This window comes from Hippocampus comes, unplaced genomic scaffold (assembly GCF_001891065.2).
Source record: "Hippocampus comes isolate QL1 unplaced genomic scaffold, H_comes_QL1_v1.1 scaffold58, whole genome shotgun sequence".
Lineage (NCBI taxonomy): Eukaryota > Metazoa > Chordata > Actinopteri > Syngnathiformes > Syngnathidae > Hippocampus > Hippocampus comes.
Genome location: NW_017805118.1, coordinates 1,034,972 through 1,048,338, shown reverse-complemented (window position 1 = coordinate 1,048,338; position 13,367 = coordinate 1,034,972). Strand labels below are relative to the sequence as shown.

General features: G+C 44.6%; 1 long non-coding RNA gene across 2 annotated transcripts in view; it reads right to left on the bottom strand.

Moving 5' to 3' along the window:
- LOC109513291 (uncharacterized) overlaps nt 1-5,315 on the bottom strand; it is a 6,225-nt gene extending 910 nt beyond the window's left edge. Inside the window, exons 1-4 of one of the 2 annotated variants that reach the window (XR_002167713.1) lie at nt 5,206-5,315; nt 4,903-5,038; nt 4,690-4,774; nt 3,379-3,468 (exon numbers count right to left, since the gene is read on the bottom strand). This is a non-coding gene — a long non-coding RNA (uncharacterized LOC109513291). Of the gene's footprint in view, nt 1-3,378; nt 3,469-4,689; nt 4,775-4,902; nt 5,039-5,205 lie in introns of those variants that run through there. The other variant, XR_002167714.1, reaches the window with a different exon arrangement.
- Between the last annotated feature and the right edge of the window lie 8,052 nt (nt 5,316-13,367).

Genomic DNA, 13,367 nt, shown 5'->3' with positions numbered 1-13,367 from the left:
CTCTCCATAAAGTTTTTAGCGAAGCAGATGACCCCCCTCGAGGACCTTTTTCCGCCTCTGCCCGTCTATTTTGACTGGATTTTAGAAGACATTTTGTCCCGTTTCACAAACTCCCCCGGCAGCAGACACAAAACACGCTTTTGCTGTCCTCACTTTCTCATTGGATGCATTTACGCTGCTGATTCCAGTGCTCGATGTCAATTTAATGTCTACAGTATATCCAATCTATTGACACGAGGGTTTGGAAATAGGGCATTAAAATAGAATTCCACGAGAGAAAAAGGAGAAAAAGTAAAAGGCATTGATTGACATTTAGGGATCAAATCAACTGATTTCCAGAAAGTTAATTATTTGCTCGCCTGATGATCCCTTTTAGCGATTCCTCTTACTTCACAAATGAGTGATGACATCACAAACTAGCCGCCGGCACGACCGTGCCGGCTGACCATCATCACAGATGTGCTCCGAGGAAGAATGAATTCCTGCAACTTTAGAGGCACATCTTTAGCTGTACGGTCTTCCTCTCGCCGCAGAGTGTTGTGGTAGTGGGAGGGGCGGATACAACAAGAACAGAAAGTGATGTATGGAGGAGATGATGCAATTCGACAGCCGGTCATTAGACGAGAAAACAAGCTGATAAATGCTTATTGTAGGACATGATGGGAGGGAGTTTATTGAAGTGGTGGCCTCAGAGGCTCATCCCGATCCTCGTGAGACAAGAGGAGTTGGAATGTTTCCTGGCATGTAGCCCTCCGACCCCCCCATGTGGTCATCATCACAGAGTTCCTTGATGAACGGCAATTTATCAGCGCCCAGTAGAAAATGTAGTTGATCACCCGTCTCTGTTTGACGGAGACAATTCACGTCATGTCAGTGCCTCGACGGCAAACATTCATGCGCTCGATTCACTTTGCTCTGCTTTGATGGAACGGCGACGCCGTTATGGGGAATAGCAGAAAGCTGGGAATGGTGTGCAACATTTGGCCCTGGGGATTACAAGCTACAGACTACATAGATCAATGATGCTCTTTTGAGGTAAAATAAACAACCTGGTTGAGATTTGTGCTGCTTGTGTGAGGAATCACAGGCCGCTTCATGGCAGTGCGCTACATTAAACGTTGAGCTGGCGAGGGCAGGTTCGGAATTCAAACGCGGTCAGTGAGGGCCACGGAATGAGGGAGATCCCCCAGAAACAACGCAAATGTTCATTCATGTTCAGTTCTGCTCTCACTAATCCTTGTGCTTGGGGGGGGGGGGGGGGGTGGGAAGGAGAAAGTGCAAAATACATATGGAGGGCATCGGAGTGCATGTGTGAAACTGTGCGCTGTGTACAGTAAGGGGAGCTAAATGAGCGCCCAGGGGAGACTGCCATGAGAGAGTAGGAGGACAGGCGGAGGAAAAGTAAGATTAATGACGCTGTGGAAAATGAGTGCTCCTGCTGGCCCGGGTTGGAACGACAGCGGGAGTTGGAGATGCGTCTCCTGTTAGACGAGAGCACGATGTTTGGATCCGAGACATTCTGACTCTCCATAAAGTTTTTAGCGAAGCAGATGACCCCCCTCGAGGACCTTTTTCCGCCTCTGCCCGTCTATTTTGACTGGATTTTAGAAGACATTTTGTCCCGTTTCACAAACTCCCCCGGCAGCAGACACAAAACACGCTTTTGCTGTCCTCACTTTCTCATTGGATGCATTTACGCTGCTGATTCCAGTGCTCGATGTCAATTTAATGTCTACAGTATATCCAATCTATTGACACGAGGGTTGGGAAATATGGCATTAAAATAGAATTCCACGAGAGAAAAAGGAGAAAAAGTAAAAGGCATTGATTGACATTTAGGGATCAAATCAACTGATTTCCAGAAAGTTAATTATTTGCTCGCCTGATGATCCCTTTTAGCGATTCCTCTTACTTCACAAATGAGTGATGACATCACAAACTAGCCGCCGGCACGACCGTGCCGGCTGACCATCATCACAGATGTGCTCCGAGGAAGAATGAATTCCTGCAACTTTAGAGGCACATCTTTAGCTGTACGGTCTTCCTCTCGCCGCAGAGTGTTGTGGTAGTGGGAGGGGCGGATACAACAAGAACAGAAAGTGATGTATGGAGGAGATGATGCAATTCGACAGCCGGTCATTAGACGAGAAAACAAGCTGATAAATGCTTATTGTAGGACATGATGGGAGGGAGTTTATTGAAGTGGTGGCCTCAGAGGCTCATCCCGATCCTCGTGAGACAAGAGGAGTTGGAATGTTTCCTGGCATGTAGCCCTCCGACCCCCCCATGTGGTCATCATCACAGAGTTCCTTGATGAACGGCAATTTATCAGCGCCCAGTAGAAAATGTAGTTGATCACCCGTCTCTGTTTGACGGAGACAATTCACGTCATGTCAGTGCCTCGACGGCAAACATTCATGCGCTCGATTCACTTTGCTCTGCTTTGATGGAACGGCGACGCCGTTATGGGGAATAGCAGAAAGCTGGGAATGGTGTGCAACATTTGGCCCTGGGGATTACAAGCTACAGACTACATAGATCAATGATGCTCTTTTGAGGTAAAATAAACAACCTGGTTGAGATTTGTGCTGCTTGTGTGAGGAATCACAGGCCGCTTCATGGCAGTGCGCTACATTAAACGTTGAGCTGGCGAGGGCAGGTTCGGAATTCAAACGCGGTCAGTGAGGGCCACGGAATGAGGGAGATCCCCCAGAAACAACGCAAATGTTCATTCATGTTCAGTTCTGCTCCCGTAGACTAATTAGACGGTCTCAAAATGGACTGTTTGGTGTTTTATTATGTCGAGAATGATAGCGGGGAAGGTCCAAGACAAAGCCGAAATCTATAAAATGGGCCTTTTACTTCACTGGGGATGCAGCGTGGATGCGTGGAGCTAGACACATTACCAATATACGCAGTAAGCGTCAGACTAAGACCATTACCACACACACACACACGAATGAAAGGAGCCATTTGCTTCATTTGAATTAAACAACAATTTTATTTCTGGCTTGCCCTTATTCAATACCTCACTGGGAATCGACTTCATTTGATATTTTAGCCCCTGAAAATGGCAAATCGATTCTTGAAAAGTGGCATTGTGGACGCCGCCGGGCCCAGCTTGGCGCAAGCTGCATGACACCTTAATTTCTTTAGACCGCAATCAGCCGCTGCTCACTATTGGAATCGGGATCCATTTGTGGGGGCATAACAAGCGATGTAGCTTCTGCACAGCTAATTAAAGAGATATTGAACCTATTGGAGTCAGTCGTGAGTAAAGCTCAGGCGGGGACTGAGCCCTACGGGGTTAAGAGATAAATAGAAAAAAAAAACGATGGAGGCAGGCTTTCTTGACAGTTTTTATTTACAGCGCAGGTACTGAGAATCCAGTAACCTGCACACGCCATGTTCCTCCAGGGAGGCTGCTGTGGGGGCATAAGCACTGGCTATTAAATGCTGGGGTGTGCTCTTGTGGAAAAATGTCAGGGGGAAAAAAAAAAATGAATATCAGCGTAGGTAGTAGACAGCTATTGGTGAAGGTAATATCCAGTGTTTTATTTTTTATTAAATCGGGAAAAGTTTGGAGTTTTAACGTGGTGATCTGGAAAGGCTAAGGAGCAAATGATTTGACATTATATGTTGGCATGAAGCTAAGAGACAAAACAATTTGGTTTGGCTGAACATTTTGGTGTTGAAATATTAAATGATGAATGGCAAAACAAAGTGTGCATTAGTCAGCTGACGGTAGTTTGTGCCCAAGGCTCCAAAGGTTCGATTCCCCAGATAAATACAGGGTTATGTTTTGGTGGGTGGTGATGTGCTTCCCACTCAGTACAATTAAACGGTCACAAAAAAAAAAAAAAGCAAAATAATTTCGGGCAAATAGCTGGATGTGAGAGCACAAAGCCTCCAATTTGGCTGCTGTGGCGGCATCTCAGCGGCACGATTGCGCCCCACCGGCACAAGCTTGCTAGAGCAGCTGATGCTGGGATTAGTCCCCGATTCTTGCGGGGGATGCATAAATCAGACCAGCGGGCACTAATTCCCATTTTTACCCGGCATTTCACTTCCTGCTCAGCTGAGGGAACGCTGTGATGATGTGGAGAGCGTTCGAGTGCGGGTCTAACAACCCCAGGCCAGGCAGTGCATCCAAACGTATTTTTAATTAAAACTGCGAGCAGCGATTAACACGGATGGGCACCCACTTTTTTCCAAAGCGAATCTTTGGAATTATCATAAGACTTCGACGCCATGCTGCACATACATGAGCCTCTTTTTTTTTTAACTGTACGTCCAGTCGCTGGCTTTCATCTCTTAAAATCACAGCTTCGCTCAGTGCAAGCAATGGCAGTGAATAGAAGTCAGTGGATCTTCAAAAGAGAACAAAATATTCACTGCCGTTGATATGCGCCGAGCTAAATTGCGATGCTAATGGCGGGAAGCCCTCCACGAGACTAGATTTTGTTTTTGGGTTTGTTTGTTTGTTTGCAACATGACTCAATCAGCTGTGTGCTGATTTTAACGAGATTTTCAGGAAATGCCCAAATGGGTCAAAGAACAATTGGCTAGACTTTGAGGGTGATTATACCCTTCTTCTACTCTGCCCCTCTCCTTCTCTTTTCTTCCCTCCATTTCCTAATTTTCCCATAACAATGTATGCTATTCTAGGATGCTTATACAAACACTTACAAAGCAGGTGTTGCAGAAGTCACTGGGATCGTCACCAAGTAGAACACGGAGGCCTCAGAGTACACGGTGCGCATTGCCGTCACATCTGGATTGCAAAAGTGGAGGATAAACAAATGTAACTCAAAATAATGCAGCATTCAAAAACTACAGAGGCAAACCATCAATCACTATTTGGAGACAGTCACCTTGCCATGAAAAATAAACAACACTCACCCAAGCATCAACTTGTTGCAACAACACTCTCAGGGTCTGCCCCACACTTCCTTTCTTTGTATTTTTTTTTTCCCAAGGGCATCAAAAAAGTCCATCTATAGGTTCTTGGTACGACCCTGTTGAACTCTGCATCAACCTGCAACACACGGCAAAAAGCAATGCTAAGTACAGTAAATAGAGTTGGGCCAGTGTGGGAAAATACCTTTAAAACCAATTGTTTTATTTTATTTCTTACAGTGGTGGTTATAATTCAATAATGGTAATATTTCACCCAAAAAAAATCGAAATATAGTCATCATTTACTTTGCAGGGAAGATGTCAGGTGAAGTTTTCTTCGGCCTTTAAAGCATCGCTGGAGCTCCAGCTTCTTTTCTTCCTCTCTCTCTCTCTCCCTTTAAACAAATAAAAGATGTCCAGGGTCACCATGGGCATAGTTCAGTAAAAGTAGTCTTAAAACACTTCACAATCCTCCAACATTCTGGCCCACGTTGAGAAGCAGCTCTTCAGTACATCTGAGCAATTGTAAAGAATATTGTAAAAACAAGTGTCACTCACATTGTCGTGTGTAGATTACTGACACATTTGGTCAAAAAGGACAGAAAATAACTTTTCCACATATTACCGTTGATGCAGAGTATTCTGGGTTCGCCTGACACTGCCTGCACAGCATCCACGTTTGACTCAGAATTAACAAAACAGCACCAACACTCACCAACATACAGAGACCGTTTTAGTGCACCTCTATACTCCCAGAGACAAAAGTCTATTAACCGTGCCAACTACCACAGTCCAATAAAACACAGAGCGAGAGAAAAAAAACACAGTCCAAGGTTGGGTCGCGCACCTCATCGCTTCTTTATTCAGGACACTATGCGGCTCAATTAGTGGACGCTAAAACCTGCTGGCGATATTAGCGGTTTTGCAAAAAAAAAAATAAATAAATAACGTATCTTACCTGCAAAAGGATGACGTTTGTCACAAGCAAAATTCAAGTCCGAAAACGGCCCTCGGCGATCTTGTAGTGTGTGTGGCGTACAGGTGCTTTGGCGTACAGGTGCGATGATTTTCATTCTTTTTTTCTACAGTTGAACGGCGGTTGGTCACCTTTACAAGGAGCATTACCGCCACCTACTGACCAGGGTGTGAAATAGCTCAGGGGGTGTGTGAGACGGTTGTTGCCCGTGATCTTCTATTTAAATGAAACAAAATCTTCACTCCAAACTCTTAAGTACTTTGTATTTTGTACTTTGAGAGTGAACACGTCATCATTTAATATTTCAACACCAAAATGTGATAGGAGGGGAAACAACAGCGGATTCTAATTTGATAAAGATGCTCTTCTATCCATAGATGGAGCTACTCAGGCACCTTGTGAGAAGAATCCTCCCACCTGATTTATCCTCTCGCTCCATTTGCTCACCGGCCAATTTGTCTCCTTTCACCCAGTGGAATTTCGCATCTTTCCACACTCCTTTCAGCACACCCAAGCAACCGCCTCATGAACTCTGAAATGGTTTATTCTGTAAAGCAAGCTCGCCACGAGTTCCTTACCACCTCGCTGTGCCTTCATTACTTTCCTGCTGGGCTCAGCATAATTTCACCTTTGGAAAATAGCGACAGGGGCGTGCGTTCGATGAAAGCAAGTAAGAATGTGAATAAGTCACGGCGGCGGCGGCGACGACTGCAAAACAAGGCCTGACAAAAAAAACTTGCTTGGTTCCCCCGAGAGGGAGGGTGTACCATGCGTCCATCCCGCGCTTTATCATCGCATGACATCGGTGAATTTTAAATGTCTGCGTCTCGCAATCAGTCATCACTCTTGCCGCTCTCCTTGTGCGAATGCAGTCTGATTCATCACTCGGCTTTATCACTCAGGTGCATTCCTCTAAAATTGAATGTCGAGCCCATATCTTATTTATCGAGCAGGCGAGCAGAGTCAAAGGTGCCGCATATAAAATGACTCCATGATGGGTCCTTTTGCTGACAAGGCCATTGGCACTTGTTTGATGTTATTTTCCTTATGAATGACTGATGTATTGGAGACGTTCCCTGCGGAGAGCAAACCGACAGCCGCCATCCATTAACATGGCGGCAGCAAGAGCCGGCCGGGCGACGAAAACTCATGAGAAAGTTGAAGTGAAACTGGTAGAGCGTGGCGAAGATTAGCATTGATGAGCTGTCGAAGATTGCAGTCGGTAGAGTGATGATGAGTGGCAGCTACCTCGAGCCTGTTGTGTGTTGGTCAAAGTTCATGGACGGAGCGGCAAGTATGACGGCGATCACTGAAAAACGGGGGCAGGTAGAAAAAGTTCGGATTTTTTTGTTTCCAGCATCTGTTTGGAAGTTGTTCAAACTCAATCGGATATTTTCTCAAGGGTATTCAGGTGTAAACATTAATATGGTCATTTTCAAGGTTTTTAAAAACCCAATTAAGCCCCCCGGGTTACCCTGTTTTGGAAGCCAAATTGTCATATCAACGTGATCGGGTTACTTCCTTTGAAAAGAACATCGGTTTGTATTCTGCGCGTGCTCCATTCTCAAGGAATCTTTTGTCTTTTGAGTACAGGAAGTATTGATATGTGCGGCATCTGGTGCACAACCCGACGGATATTCACAAGCAGGGATCCACAAACATGGCGAAATCCAGACATAGCACAGAGCCACACTTTTGAAGCGAGGAAGAAACATGCTGGTTTATTGATGTGGTGAGTGACATGAATATCATCCGGTTTATCACATGACAGTTGAAAGGAAAATGCGGAAATGACGTCTGTTTGCGTCACGACGTTGTCCGTGCGTCACCGATTAAGTCGGGATATTCCAATGGCCGTGCAACGCGGGAGCAACTCGGCCCACTCACGCATGCAAATGGGTTCTCCCAAATGTTTCAGCAGCCGGAATTTTGACCTTCAACCGAATATTGATGGCACGTAAAAAGGACACGAGTGTTTTGGTAGCATTTGAATTCAGCGACTTTAGCGATGAGGTTAGAATGACGGTTAACTGTCTTTAAAAACGAATAGGATTTCTTTTTTTTTTTCCACGTCAATAACTAGAACCCAAAGCGTGAACATGGTGTGGGAGATATTGCGATCCGGCCTGCCACAAATAGCTGAAAATACAGCAAAGTGTTGGAGGTATGAACACTTGCCCCCATACAAGAAGACACACACCGCCCGACAGCATTTGACTTGAGACAAAAGACTTCTTTGCCCGTCTGAACCATTTGGAGATTTTTACTGCGCGTCTTTGTTTTTACTGGCCCATCACAGTCGCCCCTTTCAGACTTTAAAAAGGGGTCTGAATCAAACGGAAGGCTTGAAAAATTACGTGCCTCCGCGGGGATAAACAAGCCACCGCAGACACTTTTCATCGAGGGGGACTGATGAGTTCTGTCAGAAAGGGAAGAAGAGTGCAGAGAAGAAGCGGGCTCTTGACAAGATGGCGCCTTCTGACGAGATGCGAGCAGAGGCTGGACCCTGACCATCCCGAGGGCGGCAGCGGAGGAGGAGGAAGACGGCGAAGGACAATGGCACAGAAGTGCGACACTGATCTTCCAAGGTTATCAAAAGGACAAAAGGCCCTCGCGCCATCAAGAGAAATAATTCTCTCGGCATCGGCGGCGGAGGGGGGTTCGCGCTTTCACATGTTTTATGTGTTAGCCGTTCGATGTTGAAGAAGTGAATGGGATAAGCGAGCCTCGTGAGCCGCAGCGTTCCCATTTCAGGCGCTCAAATATAGCAGAGGTGGGTAAACAGAATTGCGCATTACCCACAGTAAATAGAGGTTTCTTTTTCAGCCCTTTCCAATTAATAAGCTCATAACCTTTGAAAGCCCTTTGGAGAGGCTAGTAGACATTTGAGACCCCCCCCCCCCCCTGTTAAAAAAAAAACACGGACTGAAGAAAAGCTGGCACATGATGTCATCCGGAAAGTTCTTAGAATTTTTGGGGGGCAAATGCAAGCTCATTTTTTTTTTTTCATCTGGGTTTATTTGATTTAGACGTGAACAATGGCTCGTTTGTTCCTGGGCTACTAATTAAATGCCGGGCTCGTGGTGATGAATGGAAACATAAATGCACAATTAGAGAACTCATATAGTAATGCCTTGGACCTAATTAAAATGTCTTGCGGTTGAATTTTAAAGAAATGCTACTCACGTTGGCTATCTTCCGAATATTGTCTCCCTATGCTGGAAAACGATGTATGTATGAAGGCGAGGTAGCGTTACCGCCTCGCGCGCGCCTGCTCTGCGCCGCTCTCAAGGTCAAACAGAGCGCTTCCAATTTTTCTGTCTTCTGTGCCGTTTTACATTTTCAGTGCCATCATTTTGACAAGAGGCAGATTCCCGCGTGCCAATCCTATTTGAACCTGTCACCCGCGCCCGCGTTCCTTCTAATGGGAACGAGAACGCGGCAGGCAGACCGATCGGATACCGCCGCCATTTGCAAGATGAGCACGAATCAGGCATTAGTGGCTTACGAGTCGACACAAAAGTCAGGCTGTGTGGGACTGATCTGTTCCGTTAACAATCACGCTCGAGCTTGAAGTTGATAGAAGTCATCCTTTTAGCATTAGTTGACCTGGACCTCTCGCTCCCCCTGTCCTTTTCTTTCACACTTATTTCTGACATTTGTTACGCTTGCAGGCTTGTCGTTGTTGGAATTACAAATACTTCGTTATTTAATTTTTCAGGTCTGTTCCTTGACTATTGATTTTATGACAACTTTTTATTTTCACTCCCTGTATTTGAAAACAGGTGGATACTTTCTACTCCTTATTTTACCCAAATAGGCTTGTTACTTAATTCACCCTCCATGAATGAAGACACAAAAAAAAAAGACAAAAGTAGAGACAGGTGAAGTTAACGACTGTTTCGATCTTTCGGTCTGACAAGGCAGAAAAACGGGCACGGCAGCGACTTGGAAGAACATAAAACTTCAAATGGCAACAGATTAGGGGAGAGTAGCAAACTATTCCACATTGCGATTTAAAAAAAAAAAAAAAGTTTGATGGTGCTGGCGATACGAATGAATGATTCATGACGAATATCGTCAAACAGACTAAAACCCGTAATCTTAAAACACAAACAGGCAATGTGTATTTTTGTGGGGGGGGAAATAATTTAGCATTTTCATTCACTCGGCTCACAATGTCAGCAAAGCAATGGGAACAGGCTCGAATAGCATAGGACGTGACACGTAGCATGATTTTTTTTTTTTTTTTGTGTTTGTTTTTTGTTCTTCTCAGCACAAGCACAAATACAAGTCAAAAGATCAATTTTTACTGGGCTGGCAGTGAATGAGTTTTCATAAGAGTGATTCTTTTTGTGTGCGCAGGGATTTGTTTCTGTTGTGCCAAGTTATAAAAACATCTATCCCTCCATCCATTTTCCGATCCACAAGGGTCGCCGGGGATGCTGGAGCCTCTCCCAGCGGTCTTCGGGCAGTAGGTGGGGGACACCCTGAACCGGTTGCCAGCCAATCGCAGGGCACACAGAGACGAACAACCAGCCTCGCTCACACTCACACCTACGGACAATTTAGAATGTTCAATCAGCCTGCCATGCATGTTTTTGGAATGCGGGAGGAAACTGGAGTACCCGGAGAAAATCCACGCAGGCCCGGGGGAGAACATGCAAACTCCACACAGGGAGACTGGAATTGAATCTCTGCACTGTGAGGTCAACGCACTAACCACGGCCCCTACCGGGCCGCCCAGTTATAAAAACATTCAAAAAAATTACATTTTTGCTCTTTATTTTGGTTCTTAAGTATATTTCAGAGCCTGTATTTATTTATTTTTTTTAAGTTATTTCAATAAAGTCAATCTTCTTGAAAGTGAACGTCCCCAGGTATCCCCTTTTGTTTTGTTTGACAAGCAGCCAGGGTTCACCAACATTGAATCCAGCGTGTGTCTATTAGCACAAGTCACCTCACCACTCCAGGGCCAGTGGCTGTCACAACTGAGCTCTCGCCCCATCCTCCGCCACGCGGGTCATCTCGTCCGATCATCCTCAAGCCCCAATATCTTGACAGCTACAACCGCTGACGCGTTCACCCTATGCCGCCTGCGTATAAAGCACAACATGCTCGCAGGATGCCGGAGGAATATTTAGCAGAACGACCGTCTGCTGCAAACAACTCGCCGAGCACGCGCTCCGAAAATAATAGCCACCCGTTCAGTATCACTCACAAGAGAGTGGAAGTGGAATCAATGCCTTATCTTTTTTTTCTCTCTCTCTCTGTGGCTGTGACGGCATAAAACTCTTTCATTAAAAGCGTAAAACAAAAGAGAAAAGACTGGTTGGATCAACCCCCAAATGAAAAGGCAATCATTTCTATTCAGAGGATGACTCGGTGTTAATTGTTTGAGTCAAAACCAGTGTGTAATGTAAGGAGCTGAGCCTTGATAAACCGCGATATCAACTCCATCTTATCTCAGAAGTTGCTCAATAAAAAAAAAAAAGAAAAAAAAAATATTAAATTCTGTGTTCTACGACTCACACAGATAAGATGTTTTCCCCGTCTGGCAGTCTTCTCTCTAGAGACTGCAGTTGCGTTGTAAACAAAAGAGGTTGTCGGCATGATGCTGATCATATCAGTCTGGGGGAATAAAAAAAAATTACAGGGGGAGGGGGGGCTTCTGTAATTATTCATCATTGTGGTCAACAAAAAGACAAAAATAACCGCAGTGAACAGTTGGCGAAGAGGCGATTTTCAAATATGCCGAACAACCGCGGTTTTGAGCACACAGTGAAACAGCTTGCTTGGAGCCCGAAAGCTTTTCTTCAAGTTCGACGTGCTGCGCTGGTGCTTAGCAGGTGAACTATTTTTTTCTCAAGCCCGTCACCTCCTCAAGTGTGGACTCATTAGTCCTAATTAGTGCTGATGAAGTCGGTGGTGGGACGCCATTCAAAAAATAATCATAAATAATAATAATAATGAATAAATAAATAAAAATCCAGCTCATTACTTAATCACATTTGCCTTATAATTCAAATACAAACAACCGTTGTCGCTGTGATGTTGTGAATGTTCATGCGCAGTCTTGGGAAGTAATGAAGTAAAAACATTTTGTTAGAATAATCGATTTTATCCGTTTATCTGGTAACTTTTTCTGGTCCATTGACGGATCGCGTCAGCAGCAGCAAAAAAAAAAAACGGAAGCAATACCGACCCGGCATTATTTGACCTCCATTCTCAGCTGTCATTACATCAATCAAGCTGGACTATTTCTTGTTCTAAAGGGCCGGAGAAGCTGCTAACAATGCCACATCGCCATAGTAACCAGCGCTCCCTCGGAGAAGATAACAAACCCGTTCATGATCCTTGTCCTGCAATTGAGTCAGATAGAGCAGGGCTCCTTGAGATTGCAGTTTGCTATTTACAATAAAGTCATCCTCTTTCTGCGTTTGTGGGAAGTTTAAGCCCTGAGCTAATGCACACGTCCAGATTGAAACGGCTCCTCGAGAGTCTTTCAAAAGGAGAACGCTGTATAAATATTTTGAAGGATGTTTGACTTTTTAGCCCCACTTCATCTTCGCTGTGTCTTTCCATTCCATTTCATCAATTAAACGGTGAATTGGTTTCAAGGCGATTCAGAACCGTGCAAGACATTGAGAAATAATTAAAAGGCGGTTATTTTCCTCTCGCGGGGTTAAAATGCTTCACAAGGTCCCGTACCAAAGTAACACCGATTGTAATTATCCGCCGAGAATGTTCCTGTCAATCTACAACTGTTTAAGGACTCGGCACGCAAAGTGATGCTTCAAAGTCACATCATGGAGAAAAATTGATTCTTCTGCCATGGCTTAAAAAAAAGTCCAACTTGTGTTTGATCAACTTTGAGAACTGTTTGAAATCGCCATACACGTAACACATTAAAAAAGAGAATAAGAACACTCTTTAAACCTCTTGCTGCCTCATATGACCCTTAAAAATAAATGGCCTATAGATAATTTGATAAAAAAAATTAATAAATACACCAGAAGTGACATTATGTAGTCTTGTATGTGGGCTTCATAACCAGCCAAAATACCAATTACTAAATTGATGCGAGTGATTAAAACATCTTATGTTGTGGGTCAACTATTTGATTAAACTATTTTAAAGTTTTTTTCAAAAATTAAAAAAAAAAAAAAAATTACAAAAAAAATTACTAAACATATAAAGGGTCGCATTGACCCAACGGACACCGCAGGAGGCCATCTTTGCAAGGGATGTCTTTGTTGCGCTCACGTAAACGTCGGAGTGTCATCGGGATGCATTTACGGTCGATACACTTGATCATTCCGGCGCCACCCACCCTGACGGCAGGCAAATTTATCCGTCTGCCTTTGATGCGCAAACATGCGAGCGTCCTCCAAGGATGGATGATAGAAAAAGACGGATGAGGCAGGAAAATGGATGAGAGCGGGCCCAACAATTAAACGGCTGCCATTCGTCTACGAGAAGTCGCGATGGG